Below are 27,451 nucleotides of genomic sequence, written 5' to 3' on the forward strand. Positions count from 1 at the left end.
TTTTGACTATGACACAGGTGTTCTATGGAATTCATCTTGGGAAATGTTCAAGAGTTCTCAGAGGATACCTCCAAGACCTGAGGAGAGGATTCCTTTGTGCCTGGAGACTTAAGACGTATTTTGTTACAGAGGCTTTTTTTTAATTGAATAATTTATAAATGATGTCCTTTTATCTGGGTAGCTGTAAGGCTTTTAGAACTGGCAAACACCTTGGAGATCATCTTGTCTAAACCCAAATAGAAAGCCAGAGAGGAGATATCACTGAACTGATTAGAGGCAGAGACAGATGATAATTCAAGTCTTTGGACTTGAAGACCACAAATATTTAAGGCACTTTATTTTTGCTTTGTGTTTTTAAAAAGAATTATTTATCTATTTAAGAGCGAGAGCGTGCACACCTGTGCATCATGGGGGAGGGGCAAAGGGAGAGGGGGGAGAGAGAATCTCAAGACTCTGCAATGAGCACAGAGCCCAACAAATCAAGAGTCCTAAGCTCATCTGAATGAGCCACCCAGACACCCCCAAGGTACTTTGAATATAAAAATAATATAATATGGCATTTAAAGTAAATATAAACATAATTTTGTGAAAGAACAGAGATCATTGTAGTGATAATCTGGAATAAAAGAATTCTAGCTAATTACCCAGATTCGGTCTCGAACTGCCTGGCATCCAAGCAGAGACTGATATGATGGTTCATGTGTTTTCTCTGTACCTGATGGAAGAAATAAAATATTTCAGTTCCCATTGGGAGCACACAGAGCTGAGCAGCCCTATGATGGAGGTTACGGTAAATCACTTCACAAACATGCAGGGCCTATTGAAGGTCCTAGAAATGCAGCCTTCAAGGAGCTCACTGCCTTCTTGAAGATAAACAGTGAAAATCCAGTGTGTAGGTGCTACGTAAGTAAGAAGCGAAAGGCATGAGGGAGAACGAGAGAGAGGTACAGAACCCTGGACAGGAGAGGGGGCTTTCCAGAGGGTAGTGATTAAGAACAGAATGGTGTCCTAAGGGAAAGGGAGTTGGTTGAGCAAAGAAAGGCTTCTGCTTGGGAAGGATAGTCCAAGCAGAGGGAGACCACTGTGAGTGCAGGGAGACATGAAAAAGTCTGGCACTTCAGGAACTGCAAATGTTTCAAGGGCTTCCATTGGCTGGTGTGACAGTCAGGCAGCTGTTTAATGAGAAGCCAATAAGAGAAACAAATGTTAGCCACCATTACTAATACTCCCTCACTCACCATCTTCCTGTCAGAGATGAGAACACGTTCATTTTCACACATAGACCTTTCTCCACTTAAAAAGCAAATTAATACCTCCCCTTCCTCCAGCAATGACACACAGCTGGGTTTAGGGTCAGGGACAGGTTCAGGGACAGGTTTAGGGTCAGGGACAGGGAAGAAGAGCGGGAGAACGTAGACTTGTGGGTAAGTGGGTAAGAGAGGAAGAAGTTACCAAAGGAGGGTCCAGAGCAAGGAGAATATGGAAGCCTGGAAGACAGACTTTCCCGGGCCCACATTTGCTTGGCATGTCTCCACTGACTCTAGGAGTCCTCTGCAAACCAAGGAGGGGTGAGTACTACTGTGAGCTGACGATCAACCCCTTATAGATTAATGCATGGCTTGTCCAAATGCTTTTCTATGTACACAGTTAATGAAAAGGGGACAGGCCATATCATGTGGCATAAAGGCATTCTGATGCGGTAGGAAGGAGGCAGTTAAATCTACCAGAGCAAACACTGCAGCAATGAAGACTGAGGTCAAAGGAAGAGGCCCTAGGCACAGGGGGCGAGAACATGGCCGTGTGTGTGTGTGTATGTGTGTGTGTGTGTGTGTGTGTAAGTACGAATGCATTTACATTGCCTGGTTCAACCTTGATAAACTGTCAGGGATGAACTTTTGGGGAAACAGACATGCACTTTATGACCTATACAATGCTTTCCTGTGTATTAATTCCATTTGCTTCATATGATTGCCCTTTTCTTACTGAAGAAGAAACATTGAACCCCTAAGTGACTTGCTCACTGGGCTTCCTCTGAGTCCAGCATGATGAGAAGCCCAGTCTGTTTCTTAAGTCTGTGCCCCTTCTATACCCGCCCCATATGAGCACTGTGGAGGCCCATCCATTCTGTCCCAGTTTTCACAGATGCTGCCTGGAGGTCCTTTCTGACCTCCACCGTGGGTGCCTCCCTCCTGTTTGCAGGTGCCGTCCAGACCTGTGCGAAGGCCCTGGTTCCCTGGCTTGTCTGCACTGCAGATACGCTCTGCCCTGCATGGAGATTCCGAACATCTCTCATTCTCAAGTAAACAATGCTGTACTTTTCAGATAACTTAGTGATTTTAAATGATTAACTGCTGGGAGAGATTCGGAAGCATTTTTCTCAGGTGTTGACAAAATATAAGCATATTTTTAGAATAATCTTAGATCTTAGGCTAAAGATGCTGATTGTATATGCAAATTACCTTCTTCAGAGGCTTGTGAACAGCAGTGTAGACAAAAGCTTTGGCTTCTCCTCAGGACAGGCTTGGGGGAGCCAAAGAACGATGGAATTAGGGACAGGTCCCCCAAACATCTGTTCCCCAGCCACCTGCCTCCCCACCTTGCCTTCCATGAACCGAATGAAAGTGCTAGTGTTTAAGGGAACACAGAGTTGAGCTTTTGCTTCTCCTCTGCCATTTCTGCTTGCTACTACTTTTTCTCCTCCAGCCAAAATTCTCTGTAAGGTGCAGGTTTCACGCCCTGAGCCTACAAGATACCCTGAACATTGCTCCCCTTTCTCTGATTCCTACTGGTCGTTTTGATCAAACAAAAACAATGAGAAAATCCAGACCACCGGGTACTTAGATGAGATCAGAAAAAGTGTCTTTGACCTTTCCCATGCATCTCTTTGCCCCGCCCCCTCCTTAATGCCGGCTCAGGGCCTGGAACTCAGCTCTGTAGGGTCTCCATAGGTGCTTGTCTGAGGCCAGTGGTCAGCAGGAGCTGGCTTGAGGGCAGTTGTCCCATTGCGTGATGTGGGGGCGGGAACACCGGGCGCCCATAGCTTGGAGCAGCTGGCTGGGAGGAATTATTGCAAGTCTGCACAACTTAAAAATCTGCAGTTTGGGGGCGGGAGGGGGAGCGCGGGGGTGGGTCCCCGAGCGTCCCATTTCTCCTCCCGGCGGTTCACTGAGTTCCTGCTCACTGCAGAGGGGCCGACCATGCCTTCCGGACCGCAGGCCTCCCTCGCTGAGGCCCCGTTCGTTCCTCAACCTCGGGCTGAAGGCATTTCCCTTTGACCTCCTCTTCCATCCTTCAGGAAGGAGAACCGGCTCGTCCCCGTTTCGCTCAGTGCATGTGACTTGCTAGGTAAGTCGAGGAATAGAGCAAGAAACAATTTTGCTCTGCACAGTGCCCGAGTCTTCGGGCAGCGGGGCTGGTGGTAAACAGGCTGGACAGGGGCGGCTGTTTCTTCCTTCGCACTTTGTTTTAAAACAAGTTGGGGCCTCGATACTTCCTAGGAGAATCCTGGCAAATTTGCAGAGTGTCGCTTGGGGCCGCGACTTTCGGGAGGCTGTTGCAGGTGCCGCGGGGGACCGCAGAGGAGACGGTCTGCCTCCCGCCGAATCGCGGGCTCCAGCCCGAAGGGCGCGCAGGTAAGAGGCAACGAGCGCGCTCCTGCTCCCGCCGGGACAGGGCACGCGGCTCCGGGGGTGACTCTGCACTCGGGTTTCGGCGGGGGCACGCGCCCCGCCAGGGCGCCAGTCTGTCCTTCCGTGCGTCCGTGGGTCGCACGGCCTGAGCCCGGTAACCTGCGGCAGACCTCGGCAGAGCGCCTGGCCCTCCGGAGGGGGCCAGAGCTAGGCGGCGGGCGAGGCGGGACCAATGGGGCGGTGGCCCAGCAGCCGGCCCCGCCCCGTCCCGCCCCGCCCCGCCCTATCCGCGGCTCCCGGGAGCCGCGCTCCGGCCGGGCGGGATGGACGGACCGACCCAGGCGGGCCACCCGGCTCTCCTCGCCGCCGCCGCGGCGGGCGCCGGGCCGCGCGGCGAGGCCTGATTCCTGCAGCGCGGGCGGGCGGCGTCGCCAAGCGGAGCGAGCCTGAGGCACCGGGACTCCTGCAGGTACCTGCTCGTGTCCTCTCCTCCGCGCGCACTCTGGCGACTTCTCCGTGCGACCCCGCAACTTTGGCCACCTTTTGCTGCCCCTGCAGCCCCGTGGCTCGGGTCACGGGTGCACGGCCGCGCAGGTCTAGGACCGCAGGGGACTTGGCGTTCTGCTGAGCGCCTGTCTCGCGGCGCCCCCTCCTCCTCCGGTTCCCGGAGCCCGCCGTCGCTGGAGTCCTCAAGATCCGCCTGTTGCGCGAGCTGCGGCCGGCGGCGCGGTGGCCGGGCCCCTCTGCAGGCCGCGGCGGGGGTCGCGGGGATCCGCTGTTGGGCGTGGGGTGGGTAGTCGCGGGGTGGAGGACGCACTGGAGGCGGGAGAGTCGGGGAGCCGGGGAGAGGCGGCACTTCGCGGAGGGCATCCTTGGGGCGTTTCCTTAGCCGGGAAGCCTTTCCTTCTCTTCCTCGAGAGGAGGCGCTTTCCTGGCGAATGTAAGTGCTTCCCGGCCCGCCTGCTCCGCCTTCTTCCCCGTCATTCCTCCCCTCCCCATTGCCCTGCAGCGGGGCCCGGCGCCCCGCGACCGTCGCAGGGCAGAGCGCACCCCCGGCCCTGGGGCTGGTGCCGCGCTGCGCCCACCGACCGGCGGCGCGCTCTGGCTGTGAGCGGCTTGGGGCTTGCAGGGCTGCCTGCCGGCTCCCCTCCTTTGCCTCGGGGGTGGTGGTGATGGGGTCGGGAACGTCCCTTTCCCGCGCCCCTCTGAGGGGGTGGCTGTCGGACCTCCCGCGGTGAATGGGCAGGTGAGCGAGCCAGACCTTTCGCATTGCAGGGCTCCGGCTTCCCCCAACCTCTCCTTCCCCGCTCTGTCTCTCCCCGTCTCTTTTGGGAAAGGAACACCTTTGGCGTCCTTGGTGTGTCACCCGCATCTCGGCTCGGGAGACAGAGCGGTAGTCTAACTCCGGCAGCCCGCGGCGGCGGTGGTGGGCGGCAAAGACTCCCCTCCGGCCGCCGGAATAACCCCGGGGCTCTGGTTCGATGCCTGAGCGTGAGCGGGTGGCGCGGGGTCGTGCCTGGTCTTCATAGAGAGCGGACTTGCCAAACGTCCCGCTCTTGGATTATTATTATTATTTTTTACTTCGTCTTTCCCTCTGAAGAGTGGGGCAGGTGAGGAAAACCAGATCAGAAACCTTCGCCTCCTTCTTCCACGTATTTGTTTAAGTGATTTGCATAACCATTTGCTTAGTACTGTATACATTGCCCCCCCTTTTTAGACTACTTGCAAATACCTGCCCAGGTAAACAGGAAGCCAGCATTTTTCCTGAGCACCTGCCCCCACACAGTTCGGGCTGAAGGGAGGGTGGCGTTGATAGTGTGGTTGAACTTGGTGTAATATTTCGGTTTCACTCCTCACTTGGGTTGTACAGTCCGTGGGGCCGTTGATTGAATCAGTTTGCGTTTACAGCCAGCTTTCCCGGGCTAGGCCCCAGGATCTGTCCTGGGGATACACAGTAAAATGAAATTTCATCCGTCTAGTCCAACCCTTCTTTTGCCTTTTTTCACCAGATTCCTTCCTCGTGTTCTAACATTAAATCTGTCTTTTCACAACTAGGGATTGTCAATAATTGGGGAAGGGAGGAGAAGGTGAGGTGCTTACAAACTCTGAATCCAAAGCACGTTGTGAATATTCTAAGATCTGTGGGATCGGTTTTAATTCACGTTTGTGTCTGAGCCATTTTTTGCCTGGAAAATCAGCCTGAGTAAACCCATTCATCAATGCAGCAAAGCTAAGCTTTTACCGGTCAAGTGTATAAAAGCAAACGGGGTGTGTGTGTGTGCAAGCAGCCTTTGCTTTGTTGAGAAATACTATAATATTAAAAATTCGATGCTCGGATGCTTGGGCTTGCCAGCAAAGCACCAGCTAAGTATTTTTCCTTCTTCCTTATTATTATTGTCATTGTCATTCTTATTTTAAAGAAAGGTGGGGAAGAGTGGAGACTCCAGACACTTCCTGTGTCTTAAGTGAATTTCGCCCTTCATGTCAATCCTTTGCGGTCTCTGTGTCCTTCTGTTCTACCCAAGCAAGATCTCAATCTACCCTGTGTCTGGCATTTGGGGTTGGAATGTGCACAGCTTTGAGAGAGCAGACAGGCACTACAGGGTTTTCCTCTTCCTCCTTTCCTTTTTTTTTTTTTTTTTTAAATAGAGATCATTTATTGGCTGAATACCATATGCCAGCTACTCTGCTGGGCACTTTCCCAGACATTATTTCATTTAATGTTCAGAACCACCTCATGAGGAAATGAGGCTTTCCTTCTTCATCACAGTGTTTCTGGGGGACCCAGCAGTAGACGGAACCCCTCTAGGTACATTCTGAGTCCCATGGGAGACCGAAAGGGTAGGATTGGGCTTGGGGGCAAGGCAAGGGCCACTATGCAGGGCAGCTGGAGGCCGAGCAGAAGGTGGGTGTCATTACTGGCCTGGCTTATCAGGTTTCAGCAAGGCGGATTCTCCGGAGTGCCCCATGTGTGACGTACCCACAAGGACCTGGGTTCCAGCCCTGACTTCAACCTCTTCATGGATCCTTGACCTAAGGCACTTTTCTTCTCTGAGTCGTAGTCTGTTCAGTGACAAGAATCTGGATGTCTCCTATGTGTTCTTACCCTATACTAGGCACTGTGCTAAAACTCTGGATGTCTTGACTCATTTCATCCTGATGATGACCTTTGGAGGTGTGGGGTCTATTACCACCCTATTTTATTTTTTAAAAATTTATTTATTTATTTTTATTGAAGTATTCTTGACATACAATATTATATTAGTTTCAGGATATACAATATACAGTGATTCGACAATACCATACATTACACAGTCTCGCCAGGATAAGTGTAGCAATCATTAGCCTATTTTAGATGAGAAAAAAAGAGAACAACTGGATGACTTATGCAAAATCACACAATTAGGACTATGTGGAACCAGGACTCTATCCCTGGCAGTCCAGCTACACAGCCACTGTGGGATTCTGCCCTTCTTGGTTATCTGGACAGCCCCAACACTAACCTACGCTTTGTAGGTCTCAGGTGGGGTTTGTTGAACAGTGAGCGGTAGAGGTGGCTTGCCATTACCAAGTGGCTTTTTGGTCTCCATCTCATCTGTAGAAGGAACCTTGAAAATGGCACTGGAGAAGCGTTCTTTTTGCTTTTGCCAAAAATGTCTTCTTTCCAACGTAATTGGGAAAAAGGAAGACAGACCATAAAGATCACGGGCTAGGTAAACATGGCTGTCTCCGGAGAAAGTGCTTATTATCGATGAAGAATCCAGAAGAGTGGGAGAACAGTTTGTACTCAGTCAAATCCATCAAAAATGCCAACAAGTAACTAGCCTGCAAGAATTTGTTGTGTGGGTGTGATGTGCCCAGTACTGAGGCACCAAGGGCAGGCAGACTGTAAGAACGTGTGTTCTCTGAGCCTGGAGCACACTGTGGACCTGGAGACTCGAGATTAACAGGCGCTAGACAGGTCAACACAAGATGCTACATATTTGCGTCCTGATAAGTGTCACAAACTGTCATATTTGTAGAGCCTGCTACAGTTTGCAGAAACTCTCAGAGGGTTACCTCGTTTCAGTTTAGTAATGGAGTGTGATATGCCCAGGGCGGGGTAGGGGTTTGCAAACCCCTATTGCAGATGAGGAAAGCAAGGCAAAGTGAACCACTTGGACTTGGCCAGAGCCAGGGGGTCTTCTGACTCCAAAGCCATCATCTGTCATCCTCACAAGGAACGTGGTAGATGTGGAAGGTCCTTGGAGGAGGCAGCATTTGAACTTCATCCCGAAGCTGGCTTTTGGTCACTGGTCTTGGCTAGTCAGGAGGAGCAGGGGAGGAGGAGAAAATCTTTACTTCTGTTGTCTCATTTTTGCATTCAGGAGTCTGGTATGTGAGACGTGGAGAGAAACCCCAATTATGATGAATTCCGTAACAATGTTGAGAAGGGGCAATCAAATGTAGAACCTGATTTAGAAAAATTTCCATCCCTGCCTTCCTTTATCATTTTTCTTTCTCTTTTATCAAGGGGGTCTTGCTCTCTTTGGAACCCTGCAGAGGCTTGCCCCACGGTTTGCTTGGAGTAGATACCCTTTAAAATGATCTTTAATTGCACAAGTGTTGAATGATAAAGGCCCAACATCTGCTTTTAGCTAATAATGTTACAGATAAGCAGTTAATGTTGACAGCAGCTGGCTTCAGTGTGCTTGCTGAGGTCCCCCGTGAATGAAAGCCTCCTGCTCATCAGCCTGCGCAGATCAACTGAGCTCATCTGAGCCGCCAGCAGATGCTTATCAATGTTGACTTAATGATTAACTTATGCAGTCATATATACCCTCTTTACAGTTCCAAATACAACCCTCTTTCCATTTACAAAAATACATATATATCTTCTTTACATTTACATTACAAATACATTTACAAGCATTCATTCTGTAAGGATTGGACTACTTACCTGGCATTACGGACAGTTAGGTGCTGGGTATTCTGCGGTAAAGCAAACAGGCACGGAGGGAGTGGGCAGCTACTGGGGAGACAGACATTAAACAAAGAGGTGCAAACATTTAAGTAGGGCCAGGTGCCTAAAGAACTTCCTGCGGGGAGAGGAACAAGGGCACTAGGTTAGATGGGAGACCCAGGAAGACCTTTCTGAGAAAGGGACTTTTCATTCTGAGGGATGCACAGACGTTTATCCAGTGAAAAGTGGGAGAAGGAGGATCTCGGGACGTGGAAGGAGTGTGAGGGTTTGAAGGCAAGGATGTGCACAGAGACTTGGAGGAACTTCTGGAGAGCTGGGGTGGGGGGCTGGGAGGGGGCCGGGGAGGAGGGCAAGGGCAGATCATGCTGCACCCTTTACACCAGCTTAGGGACCTTAGAGTTTATCCTGGGGGCTGTGGGAAGGAGCTCGTGGATTTGTAGGGGGTGGGGAGTATCAGGAGCCAATTTACATTTCTGCACAATGGCCCATGAAGACAGGGGAGAACAGATTGGAGAGGCTCAAGCGTGGCAATGGGGAGCCTTCCTAACTGGAGGATTAGAGATTTGGGACCAGATCAGACCGAGTGGAAACCAATGGGAGCTGAGGAAGTAGAGGTCACACTTGTACAGCTCGGCTCTGAAAGGGATCAGAGAGGGTGTGGGGATCTGCCTATGTGTGTGGATCCCACACAGGGACGAGGCCAGGGAGCTGAGTCCAGTCAACACGTCCACATCTCTGTGCTTGGAGTCTTATGGTGCTAGCACTTCTAGAATGGAAGACCTTGGAATCTTGGCTCTGGTTTTGTCTCTAACTGCTGGGGAAATTTGAGTTTATCTCTTGTTCTTTTCTGTTTTTGTTTTTGTTCTTGTTTTTCTCACAGCCTGTTGATTGTATGATTTAAAAAAAAACAGGTGATCGGTCTATGAATATTTTTCTTCATAGTATCATTCACGTGTGTTAATTTGGATCATTTTTATAAATTGAACTAGGAGAGCTATGAGTGGGTATGTGGAACATTTGTGGTGAGATTCTAAGCATTTGCTCTTTGATGATTCCCAAAACGCTGCTTTCGAATTGCCTTAAATGGAGAGACAGGAGTGATAAGCCTGGTGGTGTGGAGATGCGGAGCCCCGCGAAGCTATGTTGGGGTGAGGTCTGGTGGAGAGCCCTGGGCGAGGCTAAGCCAGGTTTCTGCGTCTCAGTGGAGTCCTACCTTACCTGACCTTCCTCATCCCATGAGACTTCCTCTTTATCCATAGATACATTATAAAAAGATGCAAGAGAGGTTCCTCTGGTCTGTCATCTGGGGACCCACATTCAGCAGAATATAATGGCCTCTGTTCTTGTCTCTGTCACTATCTCTTTCTCACTCAAATAAATGAATAAAATCTTCTTTTAAAAATATTTTATTTATTTATGACAGAAAGAGATAGCGAGAGAAGGAACACAAGCAGGGAAAGCAGCAGGCAGAGGGAGAAGCAGGCTCCCTGAGCAGGGAGCCCGCTATGGGGCTTGATCCCAGAACGTTGGGATCATGATCTGAGCCGAAAGCAGACGCTTAAGGACTGAGTCACTCAGGGGCCCCTAAATAAATAAAATCTTAAAAAAAAAAAAAAAAGGAAAAGGAATCTCTTTGCAGCTGTGTGGAATGAGAAGGTAGATAGGACCATAGGACTTAAAGTTACTCCAAAGATCATTTAAGACATTTGCTATATTCTGTAGACTTCTTTCAGGAATGTGGACTTCTATCCTGGCAAATAATTATTGTGGTGAGATAAAACATGGCAGTAGACTAAAATGTGGTGCTTGAATATGTCCACATTTTTTTTTTTTTTAACTTTCATTCTTTTATGGACTGGTCTGGCTTTCTTAAGCCCTGACTGATACAAGCCAAGGTGAATCCAAGAGTATTTCCTAGCATTTACTTAAGGTAAAGAATTTCATTGGCTAGAGGGATGAGAGAACTTGGCAGCTAAAAACTGTGTTTGGTTGGTTTGGATTGAAAGGAGGAGCCTGGGTTCTGGCAAAAAAGTTAGGTCAGCACTCTTGTCTTTGTGGTCAGTAAATCAGACCTCCTGGGCAGGGCTTTTCCCACGGGTTTTTAAGATCCTGGTTTTCTAAGTGTGGTTCCTTCATGAGGCTGCTGACATCAAACCTCCTGCTCCCCTCCTCCTCTTGGTAATTAGACATCCCCTGGCCATGATTTAGCTCTGAGACGATTTCAGGGTTGAAACTTCTCCACCTCCAGGCTAAAAATATAAATGAAAAGTGTCATTATATGGCAGTGTCCTTCTATCTATCTATCTATCTATCTATCTAATCTATCAGCTTCTTTAAAAAAAGATTTACTTATTTATTTTAGAGAGAGAAAGCATGAGCAGAGGGAGGGACAGAAGAAGAGGGAGAGAGAATCTCCAGCAGACTTCCCTCTGAGTGTGGAGCCGGCCCAGGGCTCCATCTCAGGACCCTGAGATCATGACCGGAGCTGAAATCGAGAGTCAGACGATCAACTGACTGGGCCACCCAGGTGCCCCTCTATCTATCATCGTTGTCAAAGAGTAAAAAGGTATCGATATCTCCGTCTCTTATCATCTCCTTAAATCACAATTCTACGGGATAGGCTCTCTGCATATGCAAAATGGGAATCTCATGGACGTTCATACGATGCCTGAGAACTTCACCTTTTATGCAGTTTCCTCAGACGTCTTGACTTAATTTGAAAGCAGATGTTTCTGTGGTATATCTTGGCAGTGATGCGCACTGAGTTTTCTCCCGGCGTCCCCCAGACTTAAAATCCAGGCACTGGAGAGCATTTTGCCTTCTCATCTAGTGTCCTTTCAGTGGGGCTTTGAAGCAAAGAGGACAGGATGCCGTTCTGTAATATGGCCCTCAACTCTAATGGGTTTGCTTTTAGCTGTTTTCGACCAGTCACTCCTGTCAGCCACATCGTTTAAAAGCACACAAGCAAGCCCCGTTTTACAACCCTTCGTTCATAAGTCAGTGTCAGCAGCTCAGAAATAAATCCCACTGAGGCATTATTAGATACTGGGGTTAGGTTTTAGGATACGTGCAAATGCAAAGGTATGTCATAGGAGTGGGAAATTAGAAGGAACTTTGTGGAACTCCAGGATTGTGTGGTGTTGAAGGGAGATGGAGTTGTCTCTATTGGAAACAGGGCCTGGCTCCCCATGCCATGTACACAGACACACACCCTCCAAGGGACAGAGGTGGTGCGGGCTGCTTTGCTGATTGCATAGACGTAGACCAACCACAAAGAAGTACCGATTGCATATAAAGTTTCAGTTTGACGAGAGGCAAGGAGTTTGGCATTTAAATGGTACTGTTAGTTGCATATTAGGAATGCATTCAATACCACTGAACCGTAGCCTTAAAAATGACAAAGATGGTCAATTTTATGTCACGTGTATTTTATCACAATAACAAAATTGAAAAAAAAAATAATTTGAGATTCCTTTTTTTGGTCTCAGATTCTTTCCATGCTTAAAAATTATTGAGAACTCCCCCCCAGAACTCCTGTTAATGGGGGTTATATCTATCAATATGTTTTTTTGGATACCATCAGTTTATTATAAAAGAGAGACATAGAAATTATTTACATGATGAAAGATTTCACAACTTCAGTTGCAAAATGGTAGCATCACATGATAGCATTACAATAATAATGTGTCTATGTGCTTTCTGAGAATGTCACGGTCTCTAAATAGGAAATAATCTTTGTTATCTAGAACTACTTTGGTGCCTCCATATTTTGGCAGAAGAAATTTATCTCCAACTTTCATGCTAACTGGTTGAATCCCTCCATACTTTCCTTTAGAGCTCGAACAACAGCTACTATTGTCGCATACCATGCATTTCCCTGAGGCTTTTCTGGAAGCATAATGTGTCCTTTTGTTACAGTTTTGGCTGCACTCCTTTCAACTAAAACTCGTCCAAGAGGGGAGGAAACTTTCTAAAAGTCTGTCCTGCCGGAGACTCCAGCCACAGCAGTACATACGCTCATCTACCAATAAGTATATATTAGAAATTAAAATAGTTACATTTTAAGGGTACCTGCCTTGTTCTGTTGGCAGAGCACATGACTCTTCATCTTGGGGTTGTAAATCATAATCTTGATCATTGGGTGTAAAGATTACTTAAAAAAAAGATAAAATCTTAAAATAGTTACATTTTGAAGTGTTAATTATTAATTCATTTAAAGTGACAGTAATATTCTCATTGCATGTTAACATAAATGGCCTATTTTAATGAAAAATAACTATCTTCAAAACAAAAACAACGCATTAGCAGGTAGCCTGCTTCCTCCTCTCTCTCTCTTTCTCTGCCTGCCTCTCTGCCTACTTGTGATCTCTATCAGATAAAAAAAAAAACAAAACAATGCAAGGGTGGCATTGTTTGACATTTTTACAAATGTATTATTGTCTGATTTAATGGAAGGCAGTGGAATTCTTAGACTTGCCTCTTTCTTTAGTCTACGATCTCACACGTCATATGCTCCCTGGAAAACTCCACCGGACACTTGTGAGAGAAGGAAAGTAAACAGGAAAATATCTTAGTTGATTAGGAAAACAGTTTTGATCTTCTGGGCACTTTAAAGGGTCTTAGGAGTCCCAGGGGTCTCCTGACTACATTTTGAGAACTGTAAAACTGTAAAATAAATCTGCAGCCATGTTAATTTTTTGTTATGATCTATGTTTTAGCTCTTTTCATCAAATGTTATCTGAACTTGAACTTCAGCAATTCAATGTATTATTTTATCTGTGATTTCAAATGAAAGAACTATGTGGCTTCTGGGAAAAAATAATACCACATTTTTTTTTTCCCCTGAGTATAACAAACAAGCAAGAAAAAAATTCTGTTTGTACCATTCTATTGTTAACTTTTTCAGAAGCTACCAGATTGGTCTAGTGTGTAACTATTTTGAATTTCCCTTGTTAAACTAACTTGAGTAGGAAATGCAAGACATGGAAAATTTTGAGTGTGAGAATCAGGTAAAGAAAGCCATGCTTTCCTCCAGGGTACACAAAGTTTGCTTTTTTCAAGAGTGCATTCCTGTTTACTATGGAGTCTGTCCCAAGGTGGTGCCCAAAGCTGTCTCCTGGGGCTTGATCTTGAACTTCACTCTTGGGAAGATACCTCAGTCTTCAGAGAATCTCCTTGATATCCCTCCAGCTGTACCCCACCCCCTTCCCCCTCCTTTGGAAAACTTGGAAACTCCAAGAGGAGGGTGCACTTAGGAAATGAATTGGAAAAAGAGAGGTGAGAGATTTAATGTTAATAAGTCAAATTTAAAGCTTTTTGGCTGACATTGTCTTGGGGGAATCTCGTTATTTTATAATTTTTTTTTTCATGTTGATGAGGTAGGGAATTAGTCACAGCAGATAGTTCTGGGGAAAATGTTAAAAAAAAAAAAATTCCTCCCAGGGTGGCTTCTAGGAGCTGGATGTGGATGATTGTGAAACGTAAAATCTTTTTCTCCTACCTTCCAAATAACGGATTAGGTGCTGTATGAACAATCGTATTTGTTGCATTGCATCTTTTAAAATGTTAAATGAAACTTTTTTTTTTCACCCCATGAAATAGCCACTGGGGCAGCTTACTAGAGCAGTAGACACTAGGTTTCTTGAGTTCCTTGCCAACACACTGAGGATTTATGATTTGGCAAAAGTACTCTTACTTCTAGTAGCAGTGAGTGCTTTTCTTCAATCCTTTGGAAATGTCATAATGTGTTGGGTGCTCCCGTTGGGTAGAGAGAAGCAATAGCTCGTGAGACATCTTCATCCCAGTGAAGATTCACCCCATTCAGCTTCAGTGTCCTGGAGCCCCCAGGGAGGCCTGTATGTGAGGTCAACAGGGGTGCCTTGCTGGCTAGTCGGTTGAGCGCCAGGTCACGAGCTCTGGGTCTTGAGATGGAGCCCTGCATTGGGCTCAAGCTGGGTGTGGAGTCTGCTTAAGATTCTCTCCCTCCCTCTTCCTCTGACCCTCCTCCCTGCTCCCCACCACCCAGACAAAGAAATTGAGTGGAAGAACCAAGGAGACATGCCTACTTTTTTGTTACTATTTGCATCAGTTTTGTGTGTGTCTGTGCCTCTATGTGTGTGTGTGTGTGTGTGTGTGTGTGTGTGTGTGTGTGCACTCACATGTGGTACATCAAAGGGAAGTGTCCTGAGAGAGGTGATCTCTGAGCTGATTCCTTGAAGACAAAATTTGAATTAACTGGAAAAGAAGGGAACAGAAGGAACAGCTTCAAGGAGGTTTGGGAAGGAGAGTGCACTGTGGTTTGGGGATGGGGCTGAGGCAGAGGGATTTGGAGGGGACTGGTGGATGTCGAGGCTAGAGAGGTGGTCAGGATGTTCTTGCTGCCTCCTCTGTGTGCCAAACCGTTCTGAACCCCATGCCGAAGAGCCGGATCGTGATGGTGCCTGCCTGTCTGGGTTGATCTGCAATTAGAGAAGTTCCTCCAGTCATTCATCATTTTCTCCTGAGCATTAAGGACATAAAGATTAAGAAAAAATGGGTCCTGGGGCACCTGGGTGGCTCAGTGGGTTAAAGCCTCTGCCTTCGGCTTGGGTCATGATCCCAGGGTCCTGGGATAGAGCCCCACATCAGGCTCTCTGCTCCGCAGGGAGCCTGCTTCCTCCTCTCTCTCTGCCTGCCTCTCTGCCTAGTTGTGATTTCTCTCTGTCAAATAAATAAAATATTTAAAAAAAAAAAGAAAAGAAAAAATGGGTCCTGCCCTTGTGGGACTCATAGTTCGGTGGTGGAGACTTCCAGGAAACTGTTCTACTGCAGTTCAGCAGGTTAGACACTCGACGGAGGCAATGGAGGCAGGCAGTGGTCGTTGGGGGCCTGGGTTTGGGGCAGGGAGAGTCCTGGGGTCAACACTTGGTTCTGAGGACTACGGTAAAGAATATGAGTATCCAAGGGCATTCGGAGCAGACAAATGAGTGAGAAGTCAAAGATGCTTTGGGAGAATCTCAGGTAATTCTTTACAGTTCTAGAGTTTCCGTTGGTTGTGGAAAGTGAGGCTAGTGGATGAGGAATCATGTGAGCTAACATTTAATTGAGCATGTACTTATACTAAGCACAGAGAGCTTTACTTTTTTTTTTTTGAGCTTTAATTTATTTATTTTTTCAGCTTAACAGTATTCTTTGTTTTTGCACAACACCCAGTGCTCCATGCAAAACGTGCCCTCCCTAATACCCACCACCTGTTCCCCAACCTCCCACCCCTGACCCTTCAAAACCCTCAGGTTGTTTTTCAGAGTCCATAGTCTCTTTTGTTCGCCTATATGTTTACTTATTTTTAAAGATTTTATTTTATTTATTTGACAGAGAGAGAGAGATCACAAGTAGGCAGAGAGGGGTGGGGAGGAAGCAGGTTCCCCGCTGAGCAGAGAGCCCAATGTGGGGCTCGATCCCAGGACCCTGAGATCATGACCTGAGCTGAAGGCAGAGGCTTAACTCACTGAGCCACCCAGGTGCCCCGAGAGCTTTATTTTTATTATCTCATTTTTAAACTTCATGACTGCTCTAATGTGGCATGTGATAGTATCTATGGCTTACAAAGGAAAAAACAAAACAAAACAAAACAAAACCCAAACTCTGAGAACTTAAGTGATTGCCCAAGGCCTCACAGCTAGGGGGTGGTGAAGCTGGGACTCGGACTCCAGCACTCCGGGGCCAGAGTTTATCCTGAAGGGCAAAGGCAGCTATCCAAGGACCTGAACACTGTGCATTTTAGAAGGTAGATTGAACTTGGGGTGGGAAATGAATCTGAAGGTAGGGGATGGAGATGGGTCGAAGGCAGGGAAGACGATTAGAGGTGTTTTGTAATAAACCATGGAAAAATACCAAGTACCCGAATTAAAGCTGGCAGGGAGGGTAAGGAAAGGAAAGGAATCTGAGAAATGTTTGGGAATAGAGGATGAAAGGAAAATGTGGACACATTTATTTTAAGGTCCCAGTGGGACATTCAAGTGGACGTGTCCAGTAGGCTGTTTTAAGAGTCTGAAATGGAGAGGGGACACCAGGGCTGGAGATACATATCCAGGCTCTGGAGCGCAATGAAATTCCCAGGGCGAGGAGCAGAGGGACAGGAGAAACCCAGAGGGTTGCAGTGGAAGGCATTGGAGGCCTGCAGATTATCTCCGGCATACAGATTTTTGTGATTTGGCTCACAACAGCAAAACATTCAAACCAGTAATTGTCAACATTTAGAAAATTGGGAAAGTTCACATAAAAATAAGATTTGTAGGTGTTCTCGACAAGTTGGGCGATCCGATCCCCTGATATACAGAAATAAGGGCCAGCAGTCTCCTTTTGCAGGGCTGGTGCTCTCCAGCTTGTCACAGCAGCCAGATGTCCCCTTTTTTCATTTCAGTCACCTTCATGGCCCCCAAAAGGTATTTTAGTTTGTGACCCCCCAGTTTTAAGGTTTGGGAAGACAAAGCAGAATTTCACAGGAAACCAAGAGTGAGAAAGTAGACAAGTGACATCAGTGACTCTCAGGGGCTGGGAGGTGGGCAGTGACAAATGCCTTGGGCAGGTAAGTCAGGCACAGATGTGAAGTGTACTTTGGGTTTGGTCATCTAGAAGTGCCCTAGCAAAAATGCTTATTGGGGTGTTAGGTCCAGACTTGCACGAGAAGAAGGAAGGGCGAGTCTGAAAAGTGATTTTAAGAAGCTGTGCTGCAGAGAGCAGTGGGGGTTGGGAGAGTTTGTTTTGTTACTTTTTAATATGAGACTGACTTGATCGGATTGGTATAAGGACGTACGAGATACAAAATAGTACTTTCTTTGTCCTCGACTCACATTTCGTAACTACAAGGAATCCAGTCTTAGGTTTGGTTGTTCTTATTAAACAGCGTGCTCCAGGGGCCAGAACGGAGTGAGGTTTCTAGTATGTGTGTGAAGGCAGCCCTGTCGCGTTCAGATCTCCCCAGCGTCAGGTGCATTCTTGCTGGTTTGAACAACTGCCTGCAAATGGGAGACGGTACATTTCAACAGCAGCAGGTCGAGTTGAGCAGGGCCCCTGTGGTGACTTACTCCTCGCATTTACCCCTGGGTTGTGCACTGCCTGTTTCCTTATATCGCTCCGCGGGTGGATCTGTGTGACGATCTCATATGCTAGCGTCACCTCTATTTCAAGCTGCAAGACTGGCCTTTTCCTGGTTGGATGCCACGTACCAATTTTTCCATTTACTTTTTTGTATTTGTCTTATGACATAATTTGATCTCATAACTGTGTGTGTGTGTGAGAGAGAGAGAGAGAGGGAGAGAGAGAGAGAGAGAGAGAATTTGTCTGTCTTGTCTTTTTTTTAACTTTATTTTTTCAGTATTCTAAGTTTCATTGTTTATGCACCACACCCAGTGCGCCATGCAATACGTGCCCTCCTTAATACCCACCATCTGGCTCCCCCAACCTCCCACCCCCCACCCCTTGAAAACCCTCAGATTGTTTTTCAGAGTCCATAGTCTCTCATGGTTCATCTCCCCTTCCAATTTCCCTCAACTCCCTTCTCCTCTCCATCTTCCTATGTCCTCCATGTTCTTTGTTATGCGCCACAAATAAGTGAAACTATATGATAATTGACTTTCTCTGCTTGAATTATTTCACTCAGCATAATCTCTTCCAATCCCTTCCATGTTGCTACAAAAGTTGGGTATTCATCCTTTCTGATGGAGGCATAACACTCCATAGTGTATATGGACCACATCTTCCTTATCCATTCGTCTGTTGAAGGACATCTTGGTTCTTTCCACAGTTTGGCAACTGTGGCCATTGCTGCTATGAGCATTGGGGGGCACGTGGCCCTTATTTTCACTGCATCTGTATCTTTGGGGTAAATACCCAGTAGGGCAATTGGAAGGTCATAGGGTGACTCTATTGTCTGTCTTGTCTTTGATGAAAACTCTTTATTAAGGAAAAATAAATGCAGCATCTGATAAATAAGCTAGCTTTCTTCTGGGATGATCACAATGTCACAGGCACATTTGCTGTGATTTTTTTTCTTTTCTCCCAGAAATACAGTGGGTGGGGAGAGACTTTAAAATTCAACCTGGAATGGAAGTAGCCGGCAGCCAAGCTATATAACAAATGTCACCTAGCTAATTAATGCAATAACTAACTTTTAAGAACCTACTGGGTGTCAGACAAGGTTGTAGGCACTTGGGATACAGTGGAGCTCAGGTCTGAGTGGGGAAATAAATAATAAATATGATAAAAAAATAAAGTACATGTCTTGGAGTATATTTTAGGGAATGATAAATGCTTAGGAGAAAAAATAGAGCAAGGAGTGGGGGGATGGGAGTTTCACTAGGGGGCACTTTAGATAGGGTAGCCAAGAAAGGCTTCATTTGAAAGATATCATTTGAGTCCAGGTCTGAAGGGAGTGGGGAAGCAAGCCATGTGATCCCCTATGGAAAGGGCATTCCAGGCACAAGTATCAGTCAGTGCAAAGGCCCTAGAGGCAGGAATGATGAAGGAATAACAGGGACACCAGTATGCTGGTTGGGAATGAAAGAAAGAGGGGAAGGAGATGAAAACAGACAAAGTGGGAGGAGGAGAGTTTTGCTTTGAGGAAGTTGGAAGACATTGAAGAGTGAAAAAGAATGAGTGACATGGTATGACTTACATTTAACAGGATCTCTAGCTAATGGATTCTTTTCTTTTTTTTTTTTTTAAGATTTATTTATTTATTTATTTGGCAGAGAGAGAGAGACGCATAGAGAGAACACAAGCAGGGGGAGCGGGAGAGGGAAAAGCCGGCTTCCTGCTGAGCAGGGAGGGAGCCTGATGTGGGCCTGGATCCCAGGATCCTGGGATCATGACCTGAGCTAAAGGCAACTGCTTAACTACTAAGCCACCCAGTGACCCTAGCTAATGGACTCTTAACACTTTTTGTGCCATGGACTCCTTTGGTAGTCTGGGGGAGCCTATGGACCACTTTTCAGAACAGGGTCCTTAAATTAAAAAAAAAAAAAAAAAGAGCCACAAAATATAAAGGAATCCAACTGTATGGAAATACAGTGTTATCAAAATATTTAAACCAACTTACGATTTAGTGATGTATGTGCTTCTATATCAACTCCTTAAGGATAATCTAGCAGTGGGTCTGTAACTACCATGATTTCAAGGAAGTAATGAACTTACGTGATTATTTTCTGAGACCTGGAACAAGTGTGCTATGATATGAAATTACGTGGAATTTCTAAAGGGGTGAAGTCACTGGTCCTGCCGTTTACTACCCTGGGCCACTGCCTGCATTTTTAATGGGAGGAATAACTAAATTTTAGTTAGGGATAGCGAAAATTAAGATTTTTACCCCCACATCTGAATTCAAGGACCTCCTGAATTCTCTCTACTGAGCCCTGCTTTCTTTTACTTTTTTTTTTTCCAGTTATGTTATGTTAGTCACCGAACAGTACATCATTAGTTTTTGATGTAGTGTTCCATGATTCATTGTTTGCATATGACACCCAGCGAGCCCTGCTTTCCTGTGCTGTTCGGGGGAGGTGAAGAGAGAAGTGGGGTAAATTCTTGAGATGTTGCCTACGTTTCTGACCTTGCCACTGTCTGCGCTTCATAGACATTGCTGAGATTCACTGTCATCCTAGGTCAGCGTGCCTGGTGGATTGCTGTACCCCAAACCAGCCTCTAATTTTCCAGATGTTCTGGAAATGGCCATAACTCTGAGAGGTTTTGTTTTTTAAAGATTATTTATTTATTTATTTGACAGAGATCACAAGTAGGCAGAGAGGCAGACAGAGAGAGAGAGGGGGAAGCAGGTGCCCTACTAAGCAGAGAAACCGCTGTGGGCCTCGTGGGATCGTGACCTGAGCTGAAGGCAGAGGCTTTAACCCACTGAGCCACCCAGGTGCCCCACTGAGAGGTTTTTTTGGTTGTTGCTTTTTTTTTTTTTTTTAAATGTCTGCCTGATTGGTTCCTTGTGGTTAAGTAGTTCAGGAGACCTGAGTTACAGTCCTTGTTTCAATAGATTCTCTGTATGGCCACCTGCAATCCGTTCTCCTTTCCTAAATCTGTCACTCACTCACCCTGGTTATCCCTGGCTCACAGAGGTGTGGGCTAGTACAGGTAGGATTCTTTATATTCTATATGAATATCTCTAGGTCACAGGGCTCCATTAGCCAGACTCAACTATTTTCTGATCTCTGTGCATACCACCAGCTTTCTCGCCCCTGTGGCTTTGTGTGGGTTCCTTCCTCTCCTCAGAGAACGACCTTCTTACTCTTACTGTCTTCTTTACTTGTCCATGTCTGACCCAACCATCAAGCCCCAGCTTAAATGCCACCTGTTCCTGGAGTCGTCCCTCCTTCCTGATCCCAGAGGGACCTCTTACCTCCTGTGAATTTCCACGACACCTCGGTACCTCTCCTCAGGGTACCTGACATCTCCTGGCTCATACTGCAATTATTTATTTACCTGTGTACCCTCCTCTAACCACTTCTAACCAACTATAAACTCTGAGGGTAGGAGCACTGTTATCTTCTGTTATCTGTAGTTGCCGGGACAGTGCCCGCCACAGAGCAGACGTGCATGAGCAGCAGAAGCGTATGATTTTACAGATGACAAAGGAGACCGTCGGGGGAAGATCCTACCTCACCCAAATCTGTATGTTCACTTAGTGTCTAGCCTGCTCCCCCTTCCCCTCCCCAGGTACTGACTAAGCCTGCTTTTGATCTTTTATTTTTCCCAAAAAGAAATGACTATTTACTTATTATTTTATTTTGATTTAGAATTTATTTATTTTTTAAAGATTTTATTTATTTATTTGAGAGGGAGAGAGAGCACAAGCAGGGAAGCATCAGGAAGAGGGAGAAGCAGACTCCCTGCTGAGCAGGGAGCCCAACATGGAGCTCGATCCTGGGACCCTGGGATCATGATCTGAGCTGCAGGCAGACACTTAACGGACTGAGCTCCCCAGGCGCCCCAAAACGACTATTTACATAAGTGTTTCATCATACTTGCAAAAAAAGTCACACAGCGTTGAGAGGTACAGAGTAGAAAGCAAAAGTCACTGAATTCTAGCATCCGGAGAGAAATGCATTTAACACTGTAGTATATATTCTTAAAGATTATTTTTTTCCCTTTGTAAAGTTAGACCTCTTTTATAAAGATCAGATCATGCCATATGTTGTACTATAATTATTTTGTCTTTGTACTTAACATATTGTGGTGACCATTTCATGAATCCGTAGGTAGTGGAGTGTTGTGGTTGAGAAGATGGCTTTAGAGCATTATTGCTTAAATTCAAGCCGTGAGGCTCTCACTTTGTAGCTGTTGACCCTGGAGAGCTAGTTCATTTCTCTATTTACCAGCTCCTCCCTCTGTAAAATGAATCCAGTAAAAATACTACTTGTTCAAGTGTTGCGAGCGTTAGGTGGGTTCGGACATGCAAACACCCAGAGGTACTGAAACACCTGATTGAGTATCCGGGAGCTCTTTCTACGATTATTTCAGTGTTTTTAATGGCCACAGAATATCCCATTACCTGGTTACCCTCTGATTTGACGATTTCCCCGTTGATGAACATTTAGGTTGCCTTTGCCTTTTCACTTTTATGAATAACTACTGATGCCCTGAATATCCTTGGATACCCATCCCTGCACGCTTGTCTAATTTATTCCCTCAGCAGACATTCTCCGATGGGAGACTGTGACTTTGTAATACACATTGCTACAGTGTCCTCCAGAAGATTTCCTTTTGCCAGTTTCCATCACTATTACCATGGCATGATAGGTTTTTCCCCCTCCTTTCCTCTCTAAAACATCTTGTTCTTCGTTGCTCTTTAATCACTGTGTTAGTGCAAACGCTTGATGAATCAGCCATGGAAAACACGGGACAGGTGAGACTGAGCCCGGGTCTCCAGCCCCCTGGGTGGGCTGATTTACCTGCCTGTGTCCTCGCTGCAGTCTGAGCCCCTGATTTCGGCCAGTTTTGCTTCAGGGGGTTCCTGCAAGGGAGAGGGAGCCAGGGGAGTTCCCTTCTGGGGCTGGTGGAACAGTGGCCCCCACTCAGGGTGTCCCAGAGCCCTGTTACCAAGTGCGGATGACCACGCTGGGGTCAGTGGCTGCGATGTTTCGCTCCCTCTTATGAGGGGCTCACCCTTCCACAGGGCTTTTCCTCGCTTTCCTTTCTGAAGGGGTGACTAGGTGACTCAGCAGCAGCTCGCTGCCTCCCTCTGTTCCCCAGGGAGGGTTGTCTAGGAACACAGAATCCGAGGAGAGCAAAATGGTGTTTAGTTACCCGTGCATCAAGCCTTAGGGATTTCAGGAGATGGTATTGCATTTACTCATTCTGGATGGCCAAGAGAAATATAATTTATATTAACTTTTGAAATATAATTTAGAGGCTTTGCTTTGGAAGGCACTTACTGGTTTCCTCCCCAAAGACCAGAACTTCTATAAATTCATTTTTAATCCCTGAATGTATTAGGTCCTGAGAAGTGTTCATTTTCTTCTGGGGATAGAGCAAAGATTTTTAAAAAGTCATTGTTAATTCAAGGATTTCTCATGTTAACGCACATCTTAAAATTTGATAATTTGGAAAAACAAAGTCACTCAGAGATATTCTTAGTAGTCTGCTGTCTGAATCAACTGGGAGGTGATGTAGTCTTCTGATTGCTTTGGATTATAGGATTTAAATATAAGGACAATTTTTCGGGCACCCTAAATCCAATTACAACAGTCTGATTGTGAGATTTTAATTTTATTTAAGCAAAACCTCAGCCTACAACTCTCATTAGTTAATCAAGATAGAATTAGGGTTGAATTTCACCTTTTGTTAGTATTCTTATTATTGCATTACTCTTAGATTTTATTGAAAATTAGTCTATGATTGATAAATAGGGGCAAGACTAAACTGGCCTGTCATCTTTGCATTTTTCCTGGGACATCAATGGGTTTCTGCAAGACAGGAGCTTGGTCGGGGGCGGGGGTATTGTCAGCAAGAGGACCACTACCTACAGAGAGCTGTAGTAAGACATTTTTCAAGCTGTATTAGTGTGCTGTCCTGTGCATAATCCTGGCACCAAAAATGTTAGCAAATATCAGAGAGATTCTCAGAGAAAATCACTAACCTTTACTCTAGACTCCAATTGTGTGAAGCATGCTTCAAGTCTGAGCAAAAGGTTAACCTGCCTCTTATCTTTTCTTACTTGCAAAGTTTTGCTTGTCTGACACCAGAAATGCCATGACTGAATTCTAGAAGAACAAATGTCTGGGGGAGCATCCCTGGCCCGTGTCACAGTCGTGTGACACAAATGAGTGCCACCTGCCATTCTGAACTTTCTGAACTTCCAGCTTCCAAACGGGCATTGAAGATCTTTTTACTCTACTCCAGAGCAGTGGTTCCTGACTGGGGATGGTTTTGCTCTCTGGGGCACATTTGGCAATTTTTGTTGTCATGACCTTAGGGGACAGGGAGGAGATACGCTCCTAGTGTCTTGTAGGTCAAGCCCAGGGAAGCCGCTAACTATCCTGCAGGGCATCGGACCGCCCCTTGCAGAAGGATTGTCTGGCCTCAAAACGTCAGTAGTGCCGAGGCTGGGGAAATTCTTCTGGAGAAGTTGTCAAGGGCAGGTATCTCCAGGGAAGACGGCTGCCTGTCAGAATGATGCTTAAATGTGCCATTCACCTGGTGACCTTATCCCAGGTCAGGGTCAGGCTCTCTGGCAACCTGCCAACTTCAGAAACTCATTTCTGGGTGTCCCACAGTTGATCAGACTCTAGCAGATTGACTCTTATAGAAACTTACAGAAAATAGAGTCACTAAACCTCTTCCTGCCTTATTACGTTCCACTAAGAAATATATCTAGTGGACAGAGTGGACATGCTCACATGTTCTCTGTCAGCGAGGTGCCTGGAAGCTGAAGTAGCCATCAGGTGCCTTGGAGAGTCAGAATCAGAACAAGGAGAGGTTTTGGGGTATCTAATGATACCTGGAACTCTAGGTGTAGACACTTAAAAATCCACTTGGGATGTCCCCATCAGGGCTGGACAATCCTGCCTCTTCAGGATGAGACCTTTGGAAAGGGCTGGGAGGGGTCTCGGGCAACCAACTTAGATCTTTTACACTTTCCTCCTCTGCTTCCCTTGCTGACCAACCGCCTTTCATTATCCATATTGATTCTTTTAATTAATTTACTCTTTAGTCTCGTTGCCTTGGGCGAGAGGAATTGGTTCAATAAAAATGTGTCAAGCACAATTGTGTAACAGGGATAATGACTATGAAGACTGATATTATAACACTGTCCCTAACTGGAGGCTTCTCAGTCTAGTGGGTAGACGGGACAATATTTCAGAACAATGGGAGAAGGGCAGTAACAGGTCCACTCAGGATTCTGGGCAAGTACATCAGAACCAGATCTATGCAGCAGTGTCCCTCAGAGTGTCGGTTTTGATCCCTCAGACACTGATCTTATAGTTTAATTTTTGGAGAGCCACCTTAGTCCTGTGAATCTGAGTCCTGGGAGACGGGCATTAGGAGTTATTATTACCCCTGGGTACTGTCTGCTTATCCATTTGATTTTCCTCGTTCTGTTCCAAGATTGGATGTCAGCTTTCTGGATGATGAAAGAGTCCAATAGGCCACTTAATCTTCACCGTTCCCTCTCAATAACGGAGCCAGTCATTTTGTGCATTTTTGAATGCTGTCATCAGCCCACCAGGAAATACAGCCAAGCTGGAGGGTCCACCAGAAGGATGCTGTAGACGGCCTCCCTTTTTATAGTGAAGAGATTTTCCTACAGAGGCTAGCAATACTTGAGCAAACGTGATGTGTTTTGCCACGATCCTGCTGAATCACTCAGCAAAGTCAGAAGCCTGCTTAGTTACTAAATTGCAGACGATCCCGTCTTCTTCTGAACGATTACACACTGATGGCGTGGTGGGAACATAGAGAATGGAAGCATGTGGTGGGATGGTTAAGCAGGAAGGGGAGACCATGTTGGATTTTTCTTTCTCAAGTCTGCTGGTTTGGGACACATTCTGCTCACTCCTCCCAGTCCTTCACTTTCCCTGACAACTAAGTTTTTTCATCAGTTACTCATATAGTCATATCAAAATTGATTTTCTGTGCTGAGTGGGCATCATGCAGGCCTACCTCAGTTTGAGTCCTGGCTCTGGCATTCACTGGGTTTGGAACATTGGACAGATCACTTCCCTGAGCCTCGATGTCCCATCTATAAAATGGGGATCACAACAGTTAACACTCTCAGTAGCGGAGGGTAGAGGTAATGTGTGTGAAACTCCTGGAAGGTTCCTGGCATATTATAGGGACTCAGAAAATGCTGGTTATCATTTTACATGGAAAAGTCACGCTCAGAATGGGAATGCCCTAGAAGGGGTGTGAATTGACATAAATTCACACCGAGAGCTACTGAGTGGTATTATATCTTTTCTAAAAATCTAGTTTTTTGGATGGGAGTCATAGTGATGGAAAATGAGGCAGAACCCTGGCATTCTGAATTTGTGGGGAGACAGAGAAAAGGCAGGCTGGGAGGTTTTAATTCCTCAGTCATTGATGGAGGGCCTACTAAGTACCAGTTTTTGTTAAAAAAGACACACTTGGCCCCCCTCACAGTCTGTCCCTGGGCCAGTCCTTCTGTGATAAGCCAGTGCCCAGCAGTGCTTGGGGTTTCTTAGAAGTGCCAAATCGCTTAAGTACTTTGCTACTTTTTTTCTTCAGTAATTAATATAGTCATATCAAAGCTGTTTGCAGTTAATCATCCCCCAGCAAGATTAATCATACCTTCCTTTAAGGTGTGCTACATTTGGAAAGGTATCTGGCAGGCAGAAGAAGACTGTACATGTGTGCTGTACCCTTGAGCAAAGGCACAGCAACATTCCTGCATTTCAGTGGGATGCAGATATTTGAGACTGACCCAATGTTGTGTTGCTGGGAGGCTGTGCGAAGGAAGAGTAGGAGGAGGACTTTAACTCCTGAGTTGATTTTATTTATCCCTGCTGAGATTGCTGTACCTCTTCTGCTAAGAGTCCCAGCTCAGAAATTCACTTTGGGTAAAGCTGCACATTTTTTTTTTCCTGGATCTTTTCTTGTTATCTTTATTGAGGTGAAAATGCACTGAAGGATTTCTCTGGCCATTATTGGGACGAGAGGGTGTTCCTGCTCTGTCCCCTCTCCCTTGCCGCCTTGATGTTAGTAGGATACCATTCTTTGTTTATTACATTTGATCCTGCACCTGGGAGCTCCTGGGGTGGGGAAGAAGGGGCAAGCATTGTATCTTGTGTGTGATCCCAAAGCCTATGATAATTCCAGGCAGATCTTAAGCTATAATGAATGTTTGTTTAATGATTGACGTAGCTGAAGGCACTTCTTTCATTTTCTTTCTGAAGTTCGGAATCAATCTTTCCTTCCTCCTCCCCACCCAGCCCGGGCCCCCTTTAAGACATAGCATTGATTGGAAAACATGAAAATCAATGGATGGATGCTTAGATACTAATATAAATCTATGGGAAGGCATCAACATGAAGCAGGGCCTACCTTTTTGGGAACTGGAACTTTTTTTGCTTTCTTTAATTTATTTAGAGAGAGAAATGTAAATTTGTCCTTTTGTTTTGGTACAAGCTTAAACTCCCTAGACACACTACACACACATCCATAGACACACATTTAACCAGAGGGCTCTGATCTAGCATGCATCGTCACTTCTGATCTGTGAAATATAACAATGGACAAAGAAAGCAAAATCGAATCTCGCCAGGCTTTGAAACCTATTGATTTCAAATTAGAGCAGCAGTGTTAATTCTATTAGGGCAGTCACACTGAGAAGTTGGTCTCTGAAATGGATTAAAACGTA

At 46.1% G+C, this 27,451-nt stretch overlaps 1 protein-coding gene across 3 annotated transcripts in view; it reads left to right on the forward strand.

Annotated features, from left to right (window-relative positions):
• Positions 1-414: 414 nt before the first annotated feature.
• Positions 415-27,451, forward strand: part of KCNS3 (potassium voltage-gated channel modifier subfamily S member 3) — a 40,600-nt gene continuing 13,563 nt past the window's right edge. The window contains exon 1 of one of the 3 annotated variants that reach the window (XM_045980028.1): positions 415-3,345. The gene's annotated coding sequence lies outside the window, so the exon portion shown is untranslated. Of the gene's footprint in view, positions 3,346-3,378; positions 4,099-4,741; positions 4,876-27,451 lie in introns of those variants that run through there. The other 2 variants (XM_045980027.1, XM_045980029.1) reach the window with 2 other exon arrangements.

This window comes from Meles meles, chromosome 15 (genome assembly GCF_922984935.1).
Source record: "Meles meles chromosome 15, mMelMel3.1 paternal haplotype, whole genome shotgun sequence".
Lineage (NCBI taxonomy): Eukaryota > Metazoa > Chordata > Mammalia > Carnivora > Mustelidae > Meles > Meles meles.